Below are 16,281 nucleotides of genomic sequence, written 5' to 3'. Positions count from 1 at the left end.
CCATTATCCACAGCACAAATGAAGTTAATCAGAAGTGGATAAAATTTTAAATTTTTTTGTTGGCTCAGATGTTTTTTCTTTTTTTTTTAATTTCCTTCCTCTTTTGTTTTCCTTTTCCTTTCTCCCTCTTTCTTTCTTTCCTTCTTTCCTTTTTTCCTTCTTTCTTTCCTTCTTTCTTTCTTTCCTTCTTTCCTTCTCATTTCTTTTTCTTCCTTTCTCCTTTTTTCCTTTTCTTACTTTTTCCTTTTTATCTTTTTTTTTCTTCCCTTTTTCATTCTTTCATTTTTCTTTCTTTTTTTTTTTTTTTCCCTCATTTTTATCTCTCTTCTCTCTCCCTACTTCTCCTCCCCCTTTCCCACCCCCACTCAATATTCTCTTCGCACGACACTCGACTAAGGTATAATTCTTTGAATTCAATCTTCCAATGCAGATCAGTTGTTTCTCCCTGCCTTGCTAGAGCTTTAATGTCGTTCTATCACAATTCAAGTCACTATAAATATAAAATAGATGCTGCGTTTTGTGGCTTTTACTCACACACAGCAAGTTAAAAACTAGAAGATCTCATAAAGAAGGCTTAGAAACGTAACGTGGCTTTTCAGACAGACAAGGCGTCAGTGCCGATGGGCTTTGATTTCATTAGCAAATGGAGGACGGACTAACAGTGCCACCTGGTGTAAGATGCCGAGTACTCTCTGATGTGTCCCGGAACAGTGCGGGTATGTAAGGCTGGTCCTGAACGGCAATTTCACTCCTAGGGTTTAAGGATATGACAACAGGAAATCAAAGAAAGCCGGATTTATTTATTTGTTTGTTTGCTTGCTTTTATCGAGGAAAAGGAAGTTTTAAAATTCGGATTTGATTTGAAATGTAAACCCATATGTTGAATCCACCATCCCCTTGGTGATCTGTAGGGATGTTCTGTTTCTAGAGGGATTGGTTTTAAAATAGTCAACTTCAGGCACTGTCTTGACTATCAATGGCATGCTCAGCTGGTGGGTTAAACAGAAACTGAGTTTCTCTATCACAGCCTGGTGCTATTACTTTGCAGAGCTGTGCATTGCAGCCACTGCAAAACATTAAGTCTTACAGGTAGAAGGAATACACAGAGTATTCAGTGTTTTGACTTTCTTGCACTTCACAGCCTGGGTGAATGCATTTGATTCTTGAAGATAGTTACTTTAAAATGCACATACACAACAGAATGACTTAAGTAACATGGAAGAAAAAGCAAGGAAAAATGATTGCTTGTTTGTATTTGGCAGAGGTTTTTTTAAATCTTTTTTCCCTATTTTTTTATTTTTTTTTATTTTTTATTTTTTTTTACTATTTAAGCCATCTGAAACATGCATTTAAGATCAAAATAGTTGCTGGAAACAAGAACACTTACCATCAATAATCCTGCATCACACTGCTTGCTTCCTGCTCTGATGTATTTATTGGTCTTTAGCGAGGAGAGAGATTTTTTGGTTGTTGTTTTATTCTCTGCTGAGTGATTCAGTAAGTATTTTTCTCTATTGCTTTCTTGCAGTTTTGTTGATTTTGGTAGGAATTTTTGTCGTTCCTCTCTGTATACCCTTGTTCATAAGCTATTGTATGTTCTTGCCCATAGTCAAGAGGAAACAGAGAAGTGGTGGGCTTGTGGCTCAGCACATGTCCACTAGGCCAGTTATAGAATGTCTCTGATTCAGTTGTATATTATTATTTTTTCTTTTGCGCTGAATGGATCTCCTTGGTTAGTTTTATGGGGATACGAAGATCACAGAATCACAGAATTCTAGGGCTTGAAAGGGACCGTTAGGGACCCATCAATCATCGAGTCCAACCCCTTGCTAAAGCAGGTACCTACAGCAAATCCCACTATGACTGCTCTGCTCAGCAGGTCTGTCCCAGCCAGAAATAATGGAACAGTATTTGTCTCTGGGTTCCTTAAAAAGCATTTCCAGTTTGAGTGAGCCCCTTCTTGAATGGGACCATGGTAAATTGTTAAAAAGAGGAAATGCAATTAGGAAAACGTCAGCCCAAGTGTTTAGATGTGAGTCCTCAGGAAGACCAACCAGCAACAGATGCACAGTCTATTGTTGACCCCTACGGTCAAAAACTTGCACAATTTAAAGGGAAAAAAGTGTTGGTGACTAATGGGCTCTTTAAGTAACATCCTTTCCCAGACCAGGAGAGCAGGCATTTCATATTCATCAGAAAACTGACTGTGAATTGTGTCACAGCCTTGATATCTAATCTATTCAGAATGGAAACAAATTCTAAAGCCTTCAAAAGAGTCTGATATTTTACCATTATTCACACTGCACTGTGAGTGAGAGAGCTTGTGTACTCCAGACATGTTGAGAATAGGGAGAGAGATCTCATTTTGGTGCAGCAGTAAGTGTGCTGATGGTTATTTGTTCAAGCATCTTCCATTTAATGCACTAAATTATTCTGCTGCCAAGTTATACTTCTGATAGAAAACTCCAAAGTGGGAATTTACAGCTCAGGTGCCTCGTAGTCACCCTAATAATATTTCCTTGTGAATACTGTGCATTTCTTTCAACAGGAAGATCTTTCATGAAGCAACACTGACCAGTCAGGCATATTAATATGATTTATAAGCTTTCTCTTCACATAGCTTTTTCCTGTCAATGTCTGTGTTTAGAGAGATCTCAGAACCGTGGGGGTTTGTAGGGACCTCTAGGGATCATTGAGTCCAACCCGTCTGCTAAAGCAAGTTCCCTACAGTAGGTAAACATTTGACAAGACTGGGGTAGAAAATTTAAGCTTTATTCAGAATTTCAAAATTAATGCAGCATTATTCTTCAGACTTTAACAAATTTTCTGAAATCTCTTGTACTCAGGTATCTGGTAGAAGAAAAGCAATTAAGAAAATGGTAAGGATCCTGAGTTGGGGTCAAATTTTGGCACCCACCAACTTCCAAGTGAAGAAGAAATTGTAATTTAGACTGACTTTCCTGAGCATCTTTTATCAATCTGTGTTTATGCCTTGGTCTCCAGGAGGCCCTTTGATGCATGGCATCCATAATAATTCTCAGACAGACTCCCAGGATTTATCCCCACCCTAACAGGATTTGCAGAGAGATACAAGGAACTATGGCTTGCTGATACTACCGTTGTGCCAGTGCCATGCCTGTGCATGCCTACACCAGCTGAGGGCTGAACAGTAGCTCCTTTTCTACTGCTAGATGGCATTGTGTCTTAAGGAAGGAAATGCTATATGACTGATTCTGCTCAGTTCTCTCAGTTGTTTTCATCTGAATGGAACATTTACTCTTTGTGTTCAGACACAAATTAGTCATTCAGTTAAAGGAGGTGTGTTTTCACTACACTTCAAAATGTGGGGGAATATCTCAGATGCTTTATTTGTAATCACTGTGTTGTAAAGGTAACTAGCAGCCATATGCTCAAAACTTGGTTATCTAATGATGTACTGGTGGGTGGAGTTGTACTTTTGAAAAATTTTCATTCTGTTGCAGAAAGATTAAAAAAAGATGCTTGTTTGAGATGTTAACTGAGTGGAAAAGATGGCTTGGGTAGTAGAACACGTACCTTCAAAGTGAAGTCACCCACTCACACATCTTAGCAAGCTCTTGCAGGCCAATATGAAAACCACATCTAGTTCCAATCTAACCTTGCTTCATTTGGGGGCGTGGGGGGAAGACAGAAAAAGTTACACAAGGAGCAAAGACGGAAATTTATGCCTTCAACTGACAGAGGCTTGGCACAGTAGGCTAACTTCAAAGTGTGCTAATACACTCCAGAGATCAGTAAACATGATTAATATACAGTCTGTGGGATTTGTGTGTGTGTGTGTCTGTGTGTGTGTGTGTGTGTGTGTGTGCAAAGTTACACAGACTTCTAAAAACAAAAACAACTTTTATAGTTAATGTCTAATGTATTCCATCTGGTGGAGTGTGTATCAATATGTTCCTATTAAGGGCCAAATTAGGGACATAACGCACATGCTGAGTAGTAACTTAGTCTGCAAATAGTGCTATGTGCTATTCTAATGAGGAAATCATCAGCATGTGATTTTCAGTCTCCCATATCAGTATGTTTAGAAAAGTGGCAACATGCTGCTCAGGGTTCTCTCTTCTACACTGTACCTACTGGCTTCTTTTAGCACGCAGCCTAGGGAACACGAAGCTCTGATAATAGGTTTTATTCTCTAGTAGGTCTGCTCTGTGTCAGACTGTGTGATCTGTGCTGCTCATGCCAGTGTGGCTTTATTGGAAACTCTTTTCCAGGAGACATACTCCCAGTGTGCCTCTTATTTTAGTTTAAGGGGTGATGCAGCTCATCAGCAGATGCTGTGGGCATAGAGCTGTATTAATGAGTCTTGCCTGGTTAGCTAATTGTGCCCTGATTCAGGTTTTCTGAGTCATTTCTTTGTATGTCTTTACTTTCTTTAAATACCAAAGTTTCTGGGTTTTGTGCATTTGAATTTTGTAGAACTCGAAGGGAGCCTTTTGGATATTTGTAGAAGAGTTAGACTGCAATCCTTACTTCAGCTAGCAAATGGCATCTTCCACACTGTTCTGCTGTCTTTCAACTGCTACAGAGACCTTATATTTGCTAGTGGTCATTTTCTTGCAATTATTTTATTTCCTTAAAAACAGTAGGAAGGGCAATATATATCTAATATATTTTCTTTCTCCCTGTATTTCTCTCTATTTGCACCAAAGCTATGTGCTGTTCAATTATAAAATTTCCCTGTTCCTGCTCTTCTCCACAGAGGCAGAGCAGTTGGCAGACAGCTGTAGCATGGAAGGGTGGTAAGAGGGTGTGGGATTTTCTGCTGGCACTGCTGCCAGCTCTCCTGCAGCCCCACTTCAGTTCACTGGGCTATGTACACATGTGCGTGCTGCCTCTGCTCTCCCACTGCATGTGCTGTGAGCCTGGAAAGGAAGACTCTCTGGAAAGGTGCCTTAGTTTTCCATGTTCATTTATTATTGCATTGGAGAGTTCAAGGGTATGTTGTAAACTTGTTAAAACTAAACTAAAATATCATGCATTTCAACTCAAAGTCTGTAGAACATTTGGTTAGATGGTATGGATTCTCCTCTTCTTATTAAAAAGCAAGGTAAAATTTCATCCTTCCTGATAGAATGTGGTGCAGCTGGTGGCTACGCCTGTGGTGAAGGCAGAGTGCCTTTCTGAGAGGAGAGAGGTGGATTTGGCTTAGAGGAATGATCACTGACAAAGCATCTCTCTTTGGTTATATCCTTCTCTTTAGCTTGTTCTGGGGACTAGCTCCAAACTTTCACAGAATCACAGAATCACAAGGTTGGAAACGACCTGCAAGATCATCTAGTCCAACCACCCTCCCATTCCTATCAGTGCCACAAGCTACTAAACCATCTCTTGTAGCTCCTCATCCAGGCGCGTCTTGAAAAACAGGGAAAGGCACCCAGGGCTGAGTTTCCAGAGGTAGATCCCCATTCATCAGGTGCAGGATTGCTGTGGAGCATGATTTTCTTTGAGCGTGGAGAGAAAGGATTTTGTGTGTTTCCAGCACTGTGGAGTTACCAGTATTTCTCATCTGGATTTAACTGATGCCAGTGAATATTACATCAAGATTTTTTTCTTCTGATCCACGGCATGAAGTTAGAATAACAAAAGGACTAAGTGCTCACAAAGATTTAGTTTTGCTACAGTTGATTTCATTTTTTAGCAAAACAGTGAAAGTTGCAATTGAATTTTTAAAATGTGTCATGTAATTTGTCTGTGGATTGGAATAATGAAACCCTGTTATACAAAAGTTCTTGGCAACACGTTTGTGTTGGTAATCTGCTCAAGCTCCCTTCAGTGTGCTGAAGTCTTGTGAAAGTTGGGTGCTTTTCTAGATAGCAACTGACCATTATTCTTGCTTACTTACTTATGCAGCCTTTTTAAATCTGTTGCGTTGCTTTGGACTGTCCAAGCACTGGTTCGGTTTAATATCCTGTGTGATCAAGGTGTGCAGAATGCAGATATTTAAGGTTTTTGCTGGGCTCTAAAGAAGAAATAATAATCTTTTCTAAAGTCTGATGCATTTCATATTCTATCCAAACAGGCATACAATATTTGTACAATCAATAGGTTCTTATTCAGTGGAATTCTTCTCCTGGGTGTAAAATTAAAAGACTCAAGAAACTATTAGCTCTCTAAAGCCTTGAGGAAGCTGCTAGATTGGAACTCATGCAATTTTGTCATCAGCTATACTAATCTTGATTTCAAATGCTTAAATCATCACAGGCTGCAAAAAAATATTAAAATGCTCTCATTAATGTCCCCCCTCTGGATTTCACAGTGCTTTATCAAAGAGTAATACCACAGTGGACTAAATATCTTTGAATACATTTATCCTCTGGGAAAGAGACATTTACAGAAATTCCGGAGATGAAAATGTCAAATGTTACTCATCCTGTCTGTGGCTTTTTATTCCTTTTTGAAGTATGTTTGCTTCCACTTGGTAGCTGAGGGTGTCACTGCTTGTTATTTGATATCTGGAACTAGGGCACACAAAAGGATGACTAATCCCATTTACTGGAATTTTACAGTTTTCATCAGGCCACAGTTTCCATTTCAAGCTTTATAGTAAAAGCAAAACACCAACTGGCAAACTGACTCCTGTTATTGCTGTAGTAAATTAATATGGATTGCTATTACAGTAAAAGAGTCCTTTCTGAAGATTATTTCTTGAATTGAAAAGAAACTTGGATTTAAATCTTTTACGAGAGGCAACTATACACTATATATCTTTTATGAGAGGTATATGAGAGGTATATAGCTATGTGTCTTATATGAGAGATAACTATATACAGTACAGAATACCCATGTATCTTGATTATTTTTCATTTAGTATTCAGCTGATCTCAAGGATCTTATAGTCACTGTTTTCAGCTGTTCTTTACAAAAATGTTTTATTCCGGTTTCTCCAGCACTTCTACTAAGGTAACATTTCCAGAGCCTCTGTAAGGGCAGCTATAGCAAGCTTTCAAAACTGGTCTGAGCTCATTGTGATAAATCTGATAACCCTGAAGAAGAAAATCTAATTCTGAGATAGTCATCTGCTTGAATTCTAGCCCTAAACCCCTTCATTTAAATCACTGTGCTTGTCTCTTCCCTGGTATCAGTTCATTTCTGTTAGTTTTCCCTCTTTCCCTTTTTGCTCTCATGAATTACCGTCAGTACATAATATGGCTTCTTCCATCACACATTCTCCATAGTACAAGTATTAAATCCAATCCTGTGACCTCCCGCACAGTGGGCAGCTACAACATAGCACAGATTTAAGTGCATTGAAGTCAGATGTTGAATTCACAAAGAAATAAAATCTGCATTGCCTGCTCTTTGCTTTACTCCAAATCCTACACTACCCAGTATTTTGGACCCCGCATTTTCTGATCTGTCATCTGAACACCTCACCTTCAGATGAGACTGTAAGACCTAGCTAAAGGAGATCTATGCTTGAAAATGAAGACGGGAGATTTCATGATTATTAGACCTTGTCATCAACACTGATTATATGTGATTTTTTTTTATTGCTTTGCAGATTTTTCTCTTCTTGTCTTCTGGAAAGTGAATCTGCAAAGTAGAGTTTCCCAGAGTCCTGTTTTGCAATGTAAGTAGTGTTTATCTGGGGGACCCCTAGGGTCCTCTTTCAGATGGAATGAGAGACGTGAACTACCAGTACACAGAGGATGATGGGAGTTGGGCAGACTCTTGAAGGTTCAAGTCTCTGTTACGGATAGTATTGGGTTGATTTTCAGTCTCTTGAAACCGAAAGTTTCAGCCATGTACTGGCTCTATGTTGGGTAACACCAGATAGGCCAACTGTGCAGCCTGAATGACTATGGAGTTCAGAAATCGAGGATGTCTCCATGATGTACATGTAGGCCACATTTCTCAGAGGTTCAACACTCAGCATGTTGTGCTCTGGACTGTGTGAATGTCAGCCAGCTTGCTGGATTTAGGCATAAAATCCATATCCCACGAATATAGCTGAGCTCACTTGACTAATGTTCTGTTCTGATAGTTGTAATGGCTATTTTCCATATAATAGTTTCCTCTCCTAAATGATCCTGTGTCCAAACTAAAGGTCTGTTCTTCATCTGTTTTAAATCAGTATGTCTGTGCTGATTTAATGCTTACGTATAATAACGAGTAAGCTGGAAATTTATAGCTAGTACTGTTATGCAAATGCACAGAAACTCATGGCACTGGTGTCACCAGTGACAACATTGGTAAGGATGTTGAGACATTTTGGAGTTCCTATTTGTGATGTCACTTCTGAGAATGTGAAAAATCACTGTGTTTCAGTCTCTGGGGGAGGGATGTAAGGGTGGGGAGGCCTAGGACTCAGCTTTCAGTGAGATTTCAGCTTTTTGTAATGTAATTTTTGTAATGTAATTTTTGTTCCTACACTTTTCTCACCAAAGCAATCTTCAGAGCAGTGCTGCTAACAAACAGAATGTTACTATCCTGGGATATCAGACCTCACTTGCAAAACTTTTATTTGCTTGAATAGAAACCAATCTCAAAGCCCTTCTTGCTTGTAAGTTTTGTCTGTAAGTTTAGGTAGAGACAGCACAGCCACTCTTGCAATAGTTTATTGTAGGAAGCCTAAAGTGAAGCTTTCTTCTGAGTTAACACCAAGGGAGCATTGGATGAAACTGGGAGCTGTGTCACAGCAGTGGATTGTCAGCAGCTGAACTACAGTCTAGAAAGGGAAAATGTATTTTTATGTCTTCTGCTTTGCTCCTCTAAGAGACTTTGAGGATTGTTTTTCCCATTTTGCCTATTTACCCAATCTGGAAGTCCATACACTTAAATTACCATTCTGTTTTAAAGAATTAATACTTTTAGCTTAAGCTTCCAGCATTAACATGGCCCCTTTCAAATTACAGAAATATTCCAAGAGGATTTGAATGCAAAGAATATTTCAGCACACAGTATTTCTATTTCCATTTATTTGTTCACTTTGACCTCTGTGAGACTCTAAGCAACTGCTTAGATGTGATGCTGCCATCCTATATTTGAGTATTCCCTTATGGAGTAAAATGAATACAGGCAGGAGAATTTATTCTGGTAGATTCTTCTTCTTAAAGAATTCTAAAGCCATAAGCCAAAAGCTGTGAAACCATGAGCCATGAGAAGAGTTGAAACCATAGGGTGGCCATGATAGTGCCCTGCACAGGTGTTTTAACATCCAAATCCTGACCAAAACAAGTGCTCCAAAGTTATCTCATGCCCCATCCTGCACACAATCTGCTGAGCAGTTATCTTCTTCACTCCTAGCTTTTTCCAGAAGGTGTCACTGTTAGGCAGTGGTGATCAGAAGGCCTGCTGATTTAAAAATAATTGCATGAAAAGGACTTCATGGGTCTTCTTTTCTTGCTATGATTATTCTATTCCGAGTAAATCAACATCAACAGTTAGACCATTAGAATTAGAACATGAAATGGGAACATCAAAGTTGCTCTGTAATTTGAATTTACATTCTGTCTGAGAACATTTCATCCCAAAGAAAATTCAGCTTCTTTGACCACTAGCTTAAGAGTTGAGAGTGTGAAATTGCCAACATGATTGGGCAGTGTTAAAGGACACACTTTTAATGTTCATACTCTGTGCACATAAGCACACATCCGAAAAGCGCATGTGCACCACTGGGCAATGTTTCATGATGAAAAGCTGCAAATAATATTTCTATTTGCAGGTGTTTAGAGAGATTTGATTTGTTTGCAGACATCACCTTGCATTGGGCTGTGGGTCTCAGAACAACGCATCTGAGGCTTTTAAGAAATGAACAGATGACCCAGATTTGGAAAATATCATTAATATGCGCAAGAATTGGAACACTGTTCTACAAAGGTGGACAAGCGTCTCCAGGTCTTTGATGTGGTCATATGTATTAAAATGAAATGCAAAGGCTCAGATGTAGGAATAATAAACCGGAAGTGCATCTGTAGGCAACAAGAAAATGGAAGATAATTCAAATTATGAAAGTAGACAAAAGAGCTATTTCTAAGATCTGCCACTGAAAAATGAAAGTATGGTCTAAAACAAAATAGAAGAGGTGTTTTTTGTGAAGCCTTAGCACCTCTAACCCAAGGCTGGCTGAGCACTCACCTGGAAATTTGCACCCAGCTCTGGCTTCTCACCTTCAGTTGTGGTGGTTGTAAGTTGGGAGAGGGAAAGCACTAGTGTGCTTAGGGAACTCAACAGCAGCAGGAGAGAAACAATGCTTAAGATGCAGATAAGTGTTATCTCAGATCTAGTGGGCCATTTGAGATGGAAACTGGAGAGATGGAATTGGGGGTGCAACCCTCTATATGTACTGTAGATACAGACTTATCATGTCCATAACTACAACACAAGACTAAAATTAGTAGTCTTAGTTTATGAGGGCCTGTCTCCTACTTGTGTTTTCTACACAGTGGGAAAATCATATGCAAGCTGAACGGTTCATTCATTTCCCATTTGCACTCTGCATGGGGTGTCTGCTGCTGGGTGACATATCCTCTGCCTTGTAATATAAGATGGATAAACCATCCATAAACACCACACAGTGTTTTTGGGAAAGAGGGGTAAGGAGACCAGCCTTCCTAATGCAAGCCCTGGACTGGCACTGGTGCAGTGTTGTTTTCCCAGTGATGGGAAAAGGCTCATTCCTGAGAATTCTTCATCTGTTATCGCCCAGGGAAGCTGTGGAGGCACTATTTATGGAGGTATTCAAGGCCATGCTGGATGAAGCTCTGGACAGTCCAGTGAGAAGCGTCCCTGCCCATGGCAGGAGGGATGGAGATTATACGTAAGGACTCATCCAATACAAACCATTCTACAGTTCTATGTTTCTTTTGAAATGGTATCCATAAAATAGTGCAACCTTTTTGCTCTGGTCATAACAGTCTTCATCTTGTGAGAAACTGCTCTAGCAGGAGCAGATCTGGGGCAGTGGGTGGGTGAGCTTCTGGGGCTCCTGTAGTTCAGTGAGGAATGAGTATCCTGTGAAAGCACAATACCCACAGCAGTCCTGGTTCTACTTTGAGCAGACCTTGATAGTAGCCCCTTTCTAGCATGGGGATGACCTTAAAGAGGGGCACAAAGCCATAATCTGCCTGTGATTTTTGCTTTCCTCTTACAGCCATCAGAATGGAGAAAGAAAGGGAGAACAGGAGGGAGTGAGCCAGGAGGTATGTCCCTGAAGGACCCTACTGGGGCAGAGTTTCAAGTACTCAGTTTTACAGCACATGCTCAGCAATAAATCTACTATTTAACCAATGTGTTGACAAATCAATCCTGATCTGAGTTTGTATGTTGCTTTGATTCTTCAGGCAAGTATTGAATATGTGGCCAGATTCTTAATATAGAAGCAATTGGAAGTAGGTCATTTCCGCACTTCAAATGCCATTTAAAAACTCTACTTAAGCTATGGAAGAAAGGGAAAAGTTTTCCCCATCTTTTCTTCTTCCTTGTTTTTTTTGCAGCACAAATCACTCTATGAAAATAAATTGGCATGAAATAAAAATTGTTATTTCCTTTTTTCTTCAATTTTACTCTTTATCAGGACAATTTTAATGAAATTCATCTATTTACTTTGTGGGATTCTAGTAACATACCTTCTCATTATACCATAAATAATGGCAAAGTAAAAATCTTATGACTATTACTTTAAAAGCAAATTTATGGTTTTTTTAATGGATTCCATAATACAGATTTCAAAGTTTACAGTAGTTTAACCATAGACAAACATTGTGTCCTTCCCTCCTTTGTAATTCAGCTGCTCTTTATTTTCTTTTTCAGCTTTATATGGTTTAAACATCTGTTCCCTCAGAGTCATTCCATGCCTGCCTGCCTTATTAGAGGGTTTGGTGCTGGAGTCCTCTGACTGAACGCCAAAGTCCTTCCCTTTGTTTTTCTCAGTGACGTACACAAGAACTTTGAGGTGGTGTAAGAACAGAGGGATTCATGGCTAATAAATACTTCATCTAGATGGGTGAGTGTTTGAGCTAGGCTGTTAGCTTAATTCCAACCATAAGGAGCAATAACCACGGCATGCTTTGCGTGGGAGAAGACATCAATCACTGTCACTTTTCAACAAAGGAAAACGAGTAGAGATGGAAGAAGCTTTTGAAAACTGGGACTTAAATTTTCATCCTAGCTAATTCTTCTCTGGATTGCTGGTGTTCCTAAAAGCCATCTTGCAAGCCTTTTTTTCCAGTGGCAATGTTACTCCTGTTACTCAGTAAAATTGGATGATTAATATGTGCATTCTGACAAAGGCCGGCTACAGATACATTACTTGTAATAGAACATAGGAATATCCTCACTCATATCAATCTCTGGGTATATAGGGAGGTTTTCCAAAGTAACTCCCTTGACATATTAGGACTGACATACTTCTGCTGTGCTCTGAAATTCATTTTAAATCTTTCAGCTTAGGGAGAAGTAACTGCTGTCACAAATTAGCATGCTGTCATATCGAGCTCAGAAAGTTCTTTTTCATGGTCATTTTATGTTTCATTTACCCTGCTATTAGTAGAGAATAAGAAGATTTACTTTTAAATGATTATGTAAGGTTTAGCGGAGTAATGATTTCTTGATGGAATTCTTTCTGATGTGGAAATGAGTTGCTTCCTGTATAAAGTTTTGCATTCACTGTTTTTAAGGAAACAGGACTGGGGCAAATGTCTGCGCCTCTCAGAAATCAAAATATCTCAGGAGAACAGCTTTTGTTACGAGCAGCTGTATTTGCCTGGCTGGGCTCTGCAGTCAGCTCGATGTGAGCACAGCTCACCCCTTTGTGCTTTGCACGCCGAGGGTGAGCTCCTGGCTCTGCAGATGCCAGGAGAGGTTTTGCCCTTGACTTCAGGAATTCAAGACATCAACTTCAGCCTTCAGTGCAGCCTGTCTCCCTGTGGCTCTCTGTTTTCCCTGACGACCTCCTTATCGTTCGTACAGTTATTTAAAAAACTCATTGCTGCTGTCCCTTCCTATTGATTTTTTGGATAATGTGTGCATCCAAGGAAATCTCATCTTCATCGGTAGCATCACTACTGTCACTAGCATGGGGAAGGGGAAGCTCTGACGCTGCATCGCTGTCTGTGCCCATTACCAGCAAAGGAAAGAGATCTCTTATATGTCTTATTCATTTAAGAAGAGTCTTTTTCAGCTGCAGAGCGTCAGTCTCCTAACTGTGTTCAACATAGCAGTTTTTTCTCGCAGATATTTTCTGCCACTTTCAAACAGCTGAGTCTTGGTTTTTCTCATTGTTCTGGAAAACTGTTGTCATTCAGATGAGTTGCTCCTTCTCTAAAATCTCTATCACTGCCTAATTTCTTTGAGATCCAGTTGACTCACATAACAATACATAAATTAGAATGAAATTAGAAGAGCATTTGCTCTCTATTTTCTCCCAGTCGTTATTACTCCATACATGTCAGCTTCGGATTTACACCAGTGTCAGTTTTGAATAGGAGCAGAACTGGCACAATCCTTTAGGATCTTCTGATTAAACTTATTCAGCCTGTTTTATTTTTCAGGCTGTATTATTTTTTGCTCTCTTTTTATACCTTCTTAATCCCTAGTGTTCTGATCAGATGGAAACATTTCTTTTGCTTGTTCCTTTGGTAGAATCATGGATGAAATTACTGTACAATAATGGTCCCAGTTTTGCCATTTCACATCAGTGGAAATAAAAGGGAGGTTGGGAGGGAGCTTGCACATAAATAAGAAAACTTTAACACTCTTTGATAGTGCTTTTATTTACAAAAGAAAGAAAAAGAACTTCTAAGGGAAAAAAAAAAAAAAGTATCATGTCTCAGCATTATTCAAAAAAAGAATTTTTAAACAGAATTTTTAATTTAAAAAGGTTTTTTATTTGTTATTTTGGTCTGACTGCTGAATATGTGGTTAATTGAATGGTTTCCTGTATCTTACTGGTATCATTTTTGGTTATTTTCACCTTCGTTAATATTTCTTCAAATCTTTCTTCTATATTCAGCTTGGTTGAGGTTCATTTTATTTTCTTATTGGGCTTAAGCTGTCTTTTAAATAGTAATATGTAGTCAGAGGACGTTTTCAGAAAGTGGGAGATTTGGATCCCAAACACTTCTCAAACAAAAAGCATTTAAATAATGTTATATGTACAGAATGGACAATTTACACTTGGAAGAATGTTGTAGTCATCTTCTTTAAGTATCCTAATTAAAGCTATGCTCTTTCGTAGATGTATTTCTTTGTGCAAGTCATCTACATATTTATTGAACCAGAGAAAAAAAAAGACTTCCCAGCATAATAATTAGATTCCTCACCTTAGGAAATAGGAAAACAGATTTCCACTCTGTGATTATTGTGAATTATTACTTCATGTTTTAATATGAAATGAAGAAAATCTGGGAGAGATTGAGTGTTTACATCTTGGCTTATCAGTCATTTATAAAGAAACAGGGTGAGGTAGATTTACAACTTCTTAATAAATGGAACCAAATTCCTAACAGATATGGGAATTATTTTAATTGTTAAGCAATCAGAGAAAAGGTTAATTATTCTCCTTAAACCTAGTTTTTCTTTCTTAGATTCATACTACAAACATTTGGAATTAAATTTTCTCTCAAAATGAAACTTAGCTTTGTGCTATCTTCTTTGTAAAATCTTGGTTTTTTTTTAATGAACAAGAACATTTTCTTCTCTAAGCACTCTACATTGTTTTGTTTTCTTTGCCAGCCTTCAAACACAGAAAAGCAGTTATTTGATCGTTTCTGCTTGCCTATTGAATTCATTCATTCTTGCCATAACCAATGAAATTAAGGCTAACTACTTTGAGAAATTTTGTGCTTTTCTTATGGTTCACAAAATGGAAATGGCTTACCAGAATGTCTGTTCTAACTCCAGAAATAGTCCTTGATTAGCAGCATTCAGCAAAAAGTTGTTGATGTCTCAATGTATTTGCCAGTGAATAATTAATACATCTGTGCTTACAGTGCAAAAGCACTCCCTCCCATAGCTGCCCTGGTTCTCTAATGAGCGTTATTACTGACCAGGCACTGACAAAACATTTCACACACTTAAAAGCTGTCTGGAACTGTTTTTTGGTACATTAGTATATCTGAAGGGTTACTTGATTTGGCAAATTTCCTGTAGATAGCCACGTCTCATCCCTTTGAACTAATTTATAAACAGTTTGGCAGGATAATCTTGACAGTCTTTCAATTCACCGTCAGTAGTTTCAGAAGCCCCTTCTCCCTGAAAATAATAAGGAAATAGATCTTGGCATTCAAATTATTTCTACCTATTCCATACTAGATCTCTTCAAGTGATTTCTTCAACTAATTCTCTTGTAATTCATGTCAGTTACTGCATATCTTTTAATCCTGTTAACAAGAGAACAGTGATTATTTCATTAAGGAGCTCACTGGAAAAATGATCTAAACTGTTCTCTGAATCATTAAACAAAGCCCATAATTGAATTATGTAATACTTGGGAGAAATTTCTGTTCCAAAGGGTCAGCAATGAATATCAGTTTCTAGTGTATTAAACACTGACCAAGAGCATAAAGAAGAATGATTTTCTTTGTCTGTTTCTTATTTTTTGCTAAATTAACAAATTGATTTAAAAATTTACAACTGAATAATTTATTAAAAAATGAAATGATGTATAAATGTAGTTCTTTTTCACAAAGTGAAATGTTACCCTACTCATCTTGGTGATGCACCTTCACTGTTGACCTGCTGATCAAATGTAGTCCAGTACAGAATGCGTATGAAAATCAAAATTTTATTTTATTTTAGAATATATAAACTTTATTGCTTTTGGATATATAAATTGATTTAATGGTACTCACTCAAGCCCTTTTCCCTACCAGCTTCCAAAGAGACCAATTGTTCTCCTGAAAAGCCTGGCTGACTTAGCACCAAGTATTTGTCAGGAGTCAAGATATGCATGTCAGAAGAAAGGTGGAAATCTCAAATGTGAAGGTCTGTGTCTCTTGGAAAGATGTGAGCTGTCTCTCGGGAATAAGGTTAATCTGTTTATCTGGTAACAAATTACAAATCAAAATCTGTTTTTGGTTTCGCTGTGATGGTAAGAATATCGAAGCACCAAGTCATAGGACAGAACTTGATGACTGAATCTTTAAATGACTTACGTGGCTATTCTCAACATTATTAGAATGGTAGGCTTTTTTTTCTATTCCTTTATTCTCAGAATTCTACTTCCAGAACATTAAGTCCTCAATAAACAAAAGGGAAATTCAAACTGCTGTTAATACCATTGCTGATGTTTTGCTATAT

At 38.4% G+C, this 16,281-nt stretch overlaps 1 long non-coding RNA gene across 1 annotated transcript; it reads left to right on the top strand.

Moving 5' to 3' along the window:
- Positions 1-554: 554 nt before the first annotated feature.
- On the top strand, positions 555-11,180 carry LOC125696248 (uncharacterized). The gene is made up of 4 exons (XR_007378245.1): positions 555-716; positions 7,544-7,612; positions 10,691-10,801; positions 11,135-11,180. It is a non-coding gene; the product is annotated as an uncharacterized LOC125696248 (long non-coding RNA).
- Positions 11,181-16,281: the final 5,101 nt, after the last annotated feature.

The sequence above is a fragment of the Lagopus muta genome, chromosome 7 (genome assembly GCF_023343835.1).
Source record: "Lagopus muta isolate bLagMut1 chromosome 7, bLagMut1 primary, whole genome shotgun sequence".
Lineage (NCBI taxonomy): Eukaryota > Metazoa > Chordata > Aves > Galliformes > Phasianidae > Lagopus > Lagopus muta.
The sequence above is the reverse complement of the archived record's forward strand: the minus strand, read 5'-3'. Positions and strand labels throughout refer to the sequence as shown.